This window comes from Sorex araneus, chromosome 1 (genome assembly GCF_027595985.1).
Source record: "Sorex araneus isolate mSorAra2 chromosome 1, mSorAra2.pri, whole genome shotgun sequence".
Taxonomy (NCBI): Eukaryota; Metazoa; Chordata; class Mammalia; order Eulipotyphla; family Soricidae; genus Sorex; species Sorex araneus.
The window spans coordinates 370,700,452-370,707,831 of record NC_073302.1 but is presented as its reverse complement, the minus strand read 5'-3'; positions in this window follow the sequence as shown (position 1 = coordinate 370,707,831).

Sequence of the window (7,380 nt, the reverse complement as noted above, 5' to 3'; positions counted from 1 at the left end):
TGAAAGTGTCTTTCTCAGTCCTGTACATCTGAGTTTTCCCTAAAACATGTAAAGCATGTAATAATGCTCACCGCTTATTTAAAGTCAAATTAAGATTTCCCACCAGGAATATAAAGGTAGAAAAGAAATAAAATTGTCTTCTTATGAGGAGGTAGTAAAGATATGCTCCTTTTTTAAACGTGAACATAGATGAGGATAGGGTTGTGTCAAGGAAAACGGGGAGAAATATTTTAGAATATATCCAAGAGAAAGAAAACTGAAAAATATGAATAAAAGGTCAGAGCCACAAAGGCAATTTTCCAGAAATATTGAAATATTCTCATCATGAGCATGACAAGTAGCAACTATAAATTCAGAAGTAATTCCCAAAATGTATAAGTTGACTAATAAAAATTGAAATATTAAGCATAGGCAAAAATTTTAAAATAATCAAGAAAAAAACCTAATAAACCAACTAGAAGAAGTAAGGGATAGAGAAGTTGAGGAAGGCACATAAAAAATCCAAGAAAAATGACACAATCAATCTAAAGAGATCTGTGATTATTATTAATGTAAATTAATTCTTTAAAATAAATTTCAGACTGGTCTGAGAAGGGCAATGCCAAGATGACCAAATAAGAAGAATCTACATATCAGTCTCCTGTGATCAAGAGAATCTTTTCAATCAAATATTTATTAAAGTAGAGTCCTATTTGAGGCCCCTTTTAACAAAATACAGGGAAATTTTCGATATCTGCACCACGAAAGCCAAAATCCTGAATCAACACAACCCCAAGGGGTACACACGATAGTAGTTGTCGTTATGACCCACAGCCAATATGAGATTTCTAAGATACTAAGATACTCAGACCTTCACCCTGGGAAACGAGGAAGGTGAACTGAAATCTAGCTCCCCAATCCTAGAGTTCTACTCTACATTCTTACATCAAAGGAAGAGGTAAGAGATTATAAGATAAACAAGAGTCTGAATCAACAATAAACTTCATCTCACTGAACTCTTGCAACTCCCTGGAAAATGCTTTCTTTGACTTAGAAACAGAAGCAACATGTGTAAATTCTTTATTTTTATTTTTTATTTTATTGAATCACTGTGAGATACAGTTACAAGCTTTCAAGTTTGAGTTACATTCAAAACATGATCAAACACCCATGCCTCCATCAGTGCATAATCCCCACCACCAATCTCCCCATTATACTCACTTTCCCACCGTCCCCTGCCTCCATGGCAGACAATTTCCCCCATACTCTCTCTCTACTTTTGAGCATTATGGTTTGCAATATAGATACCGAGAGGTTATCATGTTTGGTCCTTTATCTACTTTCAACACACATCTCCCATCGGGACTGATCCCTCCAACCATCATTTTCTTAGTGATCTCTTCTCTATTCCAGCTACCTTCTCCCTTCTCCCCCTCCCCCCACCCCACTCCCCCATTCCTGCTCATAAGGCAGGCTTCCAATTATGGAACAATCCTCCTGACACTTGTGTCTACAATCCTTGGGTGTCAGTCTCATGTTTTGTTATTTTACACTCTACAAATGACAAGGGTAAATTCTTTTTAAAAAAAATTTTTTTATTAGTGAATCACCGTGAGGTACAGTTACAGAATTACAAACTTTCATGCTTGCATTTCAGTCATACAATGGTCAAGTGTCCATCCCTTCACCAGTGCCCATTTTCCACCACCAATGGTTCCAGCATCCCTTCCACCACCCCCACCTTATTCCCCCACCCCACCCCACCCTGCTTCTGTGGCAGGTCATTCCCTTCTGCTCTCTCCTTTAGGGTGTTATGGTTTGCAGTAGAGGTATTAAGTGGGCATCATGTTCGGTCTATAGTCTAAATTCTTGAGGTGAGCGCCACACATCTAAGCTAAATACTTGGCTACAGGGGCTGAATAGCTGCTTAAGCCTAGCTGAACAGTCCCAGTCTCTTTTAGTCTACATCTGAATGGTGACAATCCAAATGAGCATTTACAGTGATCTTGAAAGCACCTTGTGAAACTCTCAAAGCATAAACGGGAGCAGCTCAGGCCTGCTTAAACTTGATGTCAAGTCTTGCCAATATAATGCCACAGGAAGTTTTCCAGGTCAGCTTGAGTCTGGCACTATGGTTGCTACCAGATGCTGGCAAACACGTAAACCCTGTTTGTTACACAGGTGTGTTACATAGCTGCAATTGGGTATTAGTGACTACAATCTCCAGTTACTCCCAGGCCTGCTGGATTGAAACACTACAGCCACTGCCAGGTACCAACAACTGTGAATCCTGAGTCATAGTTCAAGTCCACTAAACTTGATGTAGGAACTGCTACTAGACACTCACAACTACAAATTCCCAGAATTTGTCCAAATCTACACAAACTAGGTCACAATCTCTGTCTAGATTTATAAGTATAAACCCCAGACCACTGCTCAGGACTGAAAAACGTGAAGCCTTCCTCAACCTCTCACTAGAAACACATACAATGGAGAAAAGAAGGCATTCATTTACATTGAAGGGTGAATAGAAAAGCCTGGGGCAGAATCTCTAGCATATCACAGCTTTCTAAACTCCCTGAAGACTTCAAAGCAAAAGTCTTAAGGATGCTCTCTTAAATCAATAAATCAATTAAACAGAACACCAACTGGGAAAGATAAAGTATGAGAGGAAGTGAAAGAAACTAAAAAAAAAATTATGTAAATAATCAAGTAAACTAAAAGCCACCATAATTGTATAAAAAAACACAATAACTGCCCCTGAGGCCGTCTTGCCGCACTCAGCAGTGAAGAAACCCAGCGGGCACCACAACACCAGAGAATTCTCTGGGACCCATACTGAGCCGATATCTCTGGGGCACCCCAGATGGAGCAGGTGCAGTCTCCCCGCCTTCTCCAGATGGAATCCTGGCGACCATGAGCTTCTTCAAGCATGGCTCTGGTATGTGGCCATAGGACTATCCCTCCTACATTTCCTGATATGCAAAGTGAGCAATGGAAAATAAATCACCTAGTGTCTACCCCTGCCCAAAACTAGAGAGAGAGCGGTGACACGCAAGCCCTCACAGGATGGGGGGTGGAACCAGCCCCTCTCCCCACCCTGATGAGGCCCCGAGTTGCCGCCCACTAATGGCTCCTGGCTCCTGAACAGCCATGATCCCAGAGGCACACAAACCAATCTCGAAAACCAGTGGCTTTTGGCAGAAATCCCTCCAGACTTATTACGAAAATATCAGAAATCCAAAATCATCAAATGCTCTTGAGAATCAGCAATAGAAAACAAATTATCTAATGATGCCTTTTCAGCAGGTCTGATTGCTGGGGAAAATTCCAAATAATAATGGTGGGTCTTTTGTTGAAATATTGAATGTGATCAAAGTGGAGAGAGAGTAAAGTGGAAGTCATATGCCATATAGGCAGGGGGAAGGGTGAGGTGGGGGGTATACTAGGGTTCTTGGTGGTGGAAAATGTGCACAGGTGAAGGGATGGGTGTTTGATCATTGTATGACCGAGACTTAAACTGGAGAGCTTTGTAACTGTTCTCACGGTGATTCAATTAAAAAAAAAAAAAACAGTAACAGATGAAAAGAATTGAATTGAATCACCAAGATTGACTATATTCTCCACATGAGGATAAGGGAAACAAAATCTTTTTAAAAATAAATGAAAGAATAAAACAAGTATTATAAAAAGTGAAAAAAGATATTTGTGAGACAGAACCAAGAGGAACAATATTCACATCATATAGGTTCCAGAAGAAGATGAAAGAGGAATAAATCTTCATCGGTGAACAAATAATCAAGGACTTCCCCAGTCAGAGGAAGAAAACTGGCATCCAGAGTCAGGAGCTAAAAGAGGTCCAAGCAATCCAAATAAATCAACATCAAAAAACACTAATTAAATTGGCAAAAGTCAAAGATAGAAATATGATCCTAAAAGCAAGGAAGAAAGCAAAAGTTTACATACAAGAGAACTCCATAAGATTCACAGCAGATCTATTAATGGAAACTCAAGAGGTCAGAAAGAAACAGGCCCGGCTCCTTATCTCCTGGACCTCTGCTTGCTCCCCCACTCCTAAATTTTTGGTTAGCAACTATAAGAAGCTTGATGCAGGGGGCGCTGGAGCGGTTATACACTGTAGAATAACATTGGTTTGTCCTCTTTTCTCTGTCCTTTCTCCCTTGCCACAGGGAGCTTAGGTTTATTGAGTTACACCCATCACCGTGCTCCCAAAGCACTCCCACTCTTGTGTTTACCTTTAACCTCTCCTTTGTGCTCTGCTTCCCTATCTATTAATCACCCATATCCCCAAATCAGACCCTGTGACTTGTAAGGTCAGATTCTTCTAAGGACTCTGGATTTTTGTATTTGTAAGTAAAATATTGATTTTCTCCTTTCCTTATGTCGTTTGCATAGTTTAATTTAGCAATGTTCTTTTCATAGACAGAGAAAGACAGTTAATGCTTTGCTTTGCAACTTGGAAGTTAATTGACTCCAAATAATATTTGCTTCTGGGCATCTGTCATATTTACTCGACTTAAGCCTCAGTTGCCCTTAGTTCCTAGCACCCCCAAAGGAGTTTCCCAATGAAGGGACTTTGATGGGCCCAGGGCAAGCTGTAAGCTACCCTGACATCTATAGGAGACAAGCCAAGTGTCATAAAACTTATAATAAGAGCACACTTGTGGACAAACTCTGTCATGACCTAAAGAGAAGTGACTAGACAAGGACCCTGTTGGGGTTAGGAAAGACTAATCTGGCCTGAGGAATGTAGTCTGGGATATATAGCGAGATGTCCTCAGGAGAGCCACATTAAAAGCTTTATAATCTCTTACTCTGTCCAAACAAAATGACTAGAAAGATTATTAAGAAGTTAACTTAAGGTGACCGTTAAATGAATATGGACTAAGGAAAGGAGAAATAAACAATTAGCTGAAATTCTGCTCTTGACCAGATCTCCTAGCAAGATGAGATCTTTGTCCTAGAAGAGTCTTTCCAGAAGGAAAAGCTTTACATAGATTGATTGTGCTATCTCATCTATGTGTAATTGCTAAATTAAGAGTTGGGCTCTTAACTAATGCTAGAGACAGGAATGGGGGCAGAGTGAGACTAGCATGAGGGAGAGTAGGAGACTGAAATGAGAGGCAGTGTGAGCCCGGTATGGGGGTGGAGATTACGATGACTGATCACCAACCAGTTTGGTGACCCTGTTCCCTCCTTCATGCGTGTGTTGGCAGTGGTGGCAGGCTGGGGTGGGGAAATAGCTCATGGCCACCAAACACATGCAGTGAGTGCCTGCACCTTTTGTGAACACACACAGTACAGCGACTCGGGTGCTGCCTTCTACACAGCTCACCTGGGTTTGATCCCAACCTGCTATATGATCCTCCCCTGACCCCCCATACCTCCCCAGGACCACCAGGAATAATACTTGAGTGCCAGGAGTCACAGTTCCAGTGCAATGCTGGGTGTGACCTCCCAAAAATAAAGGGAAAAAAATGGCTGCAAAAAAAGGGGCTTGATGCAATTGCTATTTCCTAAAGGTTTATAAAAGTTATATAAGGAATCAGAAAACTGAAAAATGCTTCTCCAAATTAATAGACTATTTATGGAGGATACTACATCATTAATTATGGTTTAATTTATTTATCTGTTTAAATACATACGGAACTCAAATAGAAATTTCAGTTCTTTTGAGTCATTTCTACGCAACATGAAGAATGCAAAATATTTCTAACTAAACCATCAATCACCATTGGGGCTTTGCTACTTTAGCAGCCATGATTAGTTACCCTTTCTGAATGCTACCACCGACCCATTAGCCTTACTGACTGTGTTTTGCCTACATCCCTCTCAGCCACGCTGACACCATGATGAGAAATTGTGAGAGCTCACCTGTTCTCGCTTGTTCAGCATTTCCTTTTAGCATCCAGAATACTGGATCAGAATGAAATGTGCTCTTAATATAAGTTTGCCAAGTGAATCCAAAGAAAGAAGACTGCTCTCTTTTTCTCTTTTTTTGGTCACATCTGCCACTGTACTACCACTCCAGTCCCCAAACTGCTCTTTTTTGATGATGTTTATGAGAATCATTTTGATATTCTCAAATGTCTGTTCACTAACATAGTAAGTGAACAGACAAAGCCAATATAAAATAAACCCTTGATGAAAAAAACTAAAGGTACTAGAGGGGGAAGGGAAAGAAAAATCAACAGATGCGATGATACACCTACATTAGCAGTAGGTGTGTTTTGGTAACATATAACTAAGAAGGTGTGAAAATGTTCTTCTAAAACATCTACAATATTGTAAACCAAGCTTACCTCAATTAAATAAATAAAAAAGTGTCATTTTACATATAAAATGTAAAAAGAAAAACAAATTTTTAATATGTATAAAACATATTTATATTATATAATGGCATTTCAAATTGTAAACAAAAAGCAAATCAGAGTAAAAAATATGATAAAATGCTGAAGAAGAAAAGAATAAGAGAATAGAATCAGGAAGTCTTTGGTTTTGTATTTTACATCTTTTTTAAATTTGGCAATGCAAAGGCCAAGGGATATATATACAGGTCTTCAACTGGATAAAGATCATGATTGGAAAACACCTCCCAATGGCTGGAGAGATAGGATGCTTCCTTGCATGACAGAACCTGGTTCAATACCAAATATGGTCTCCTGAGCCCACAGGAATGATCCCTGAGTTAAGAATCAGGAGTAAACCCTAAGTACAGTCAGGTGTGGCCCAAGAAAAGAAACAAAGAAAAGAAACACATTTTAGTACAAATTTAGTTAGAAAGTCTAATGAGGTATGCTTATACAAATGAAACCACTTTTAGAAACCCATCCATTCATTTTTTAGCTGCTGAACAGGAAAACAAAAGCAGTAGTACTCTCAAGCATCTGGTTGTCATCTCCTGAGGCCTGGGATAGACCATGGGGCCTTATACCTGGCTGACTCCTATTCAATCAGCTGCACTCTATGTGGTCCCCTAATCCTGCCAGGAGTAATCCCTAAGTGCAGAGCTAAAAGTAAATTCTGAGCACTGCAAGGTGTTCATGAGAGGGGAGGGGATGAAAGGGAATGGGAATGAGGTAAGGGGAAAAGGAAGGAGAAGGGGGGAAAGAGGAAAGGAAAAGGAAAGAAAGGGAAGAAGGGAAGAGAAGGGAAGGGGAAGAGAAAAATTGCAAAGGAACTGGACTTAATTTTTTACGAAAGGGTCAAAGTAGGTTAAACACACATACGAACATTATTAACCACTGTATGGGAAGGTAACTAGTATCATTTAGACAGTGTTGTGTCTACTCTGTCCTCAGAGGAGAGTCTATAATAAGTTAAAATAAGGTAAGCAGTTTGCAGCTATTGAAGTTCCAGATGATCAAATGACTTTTTTAA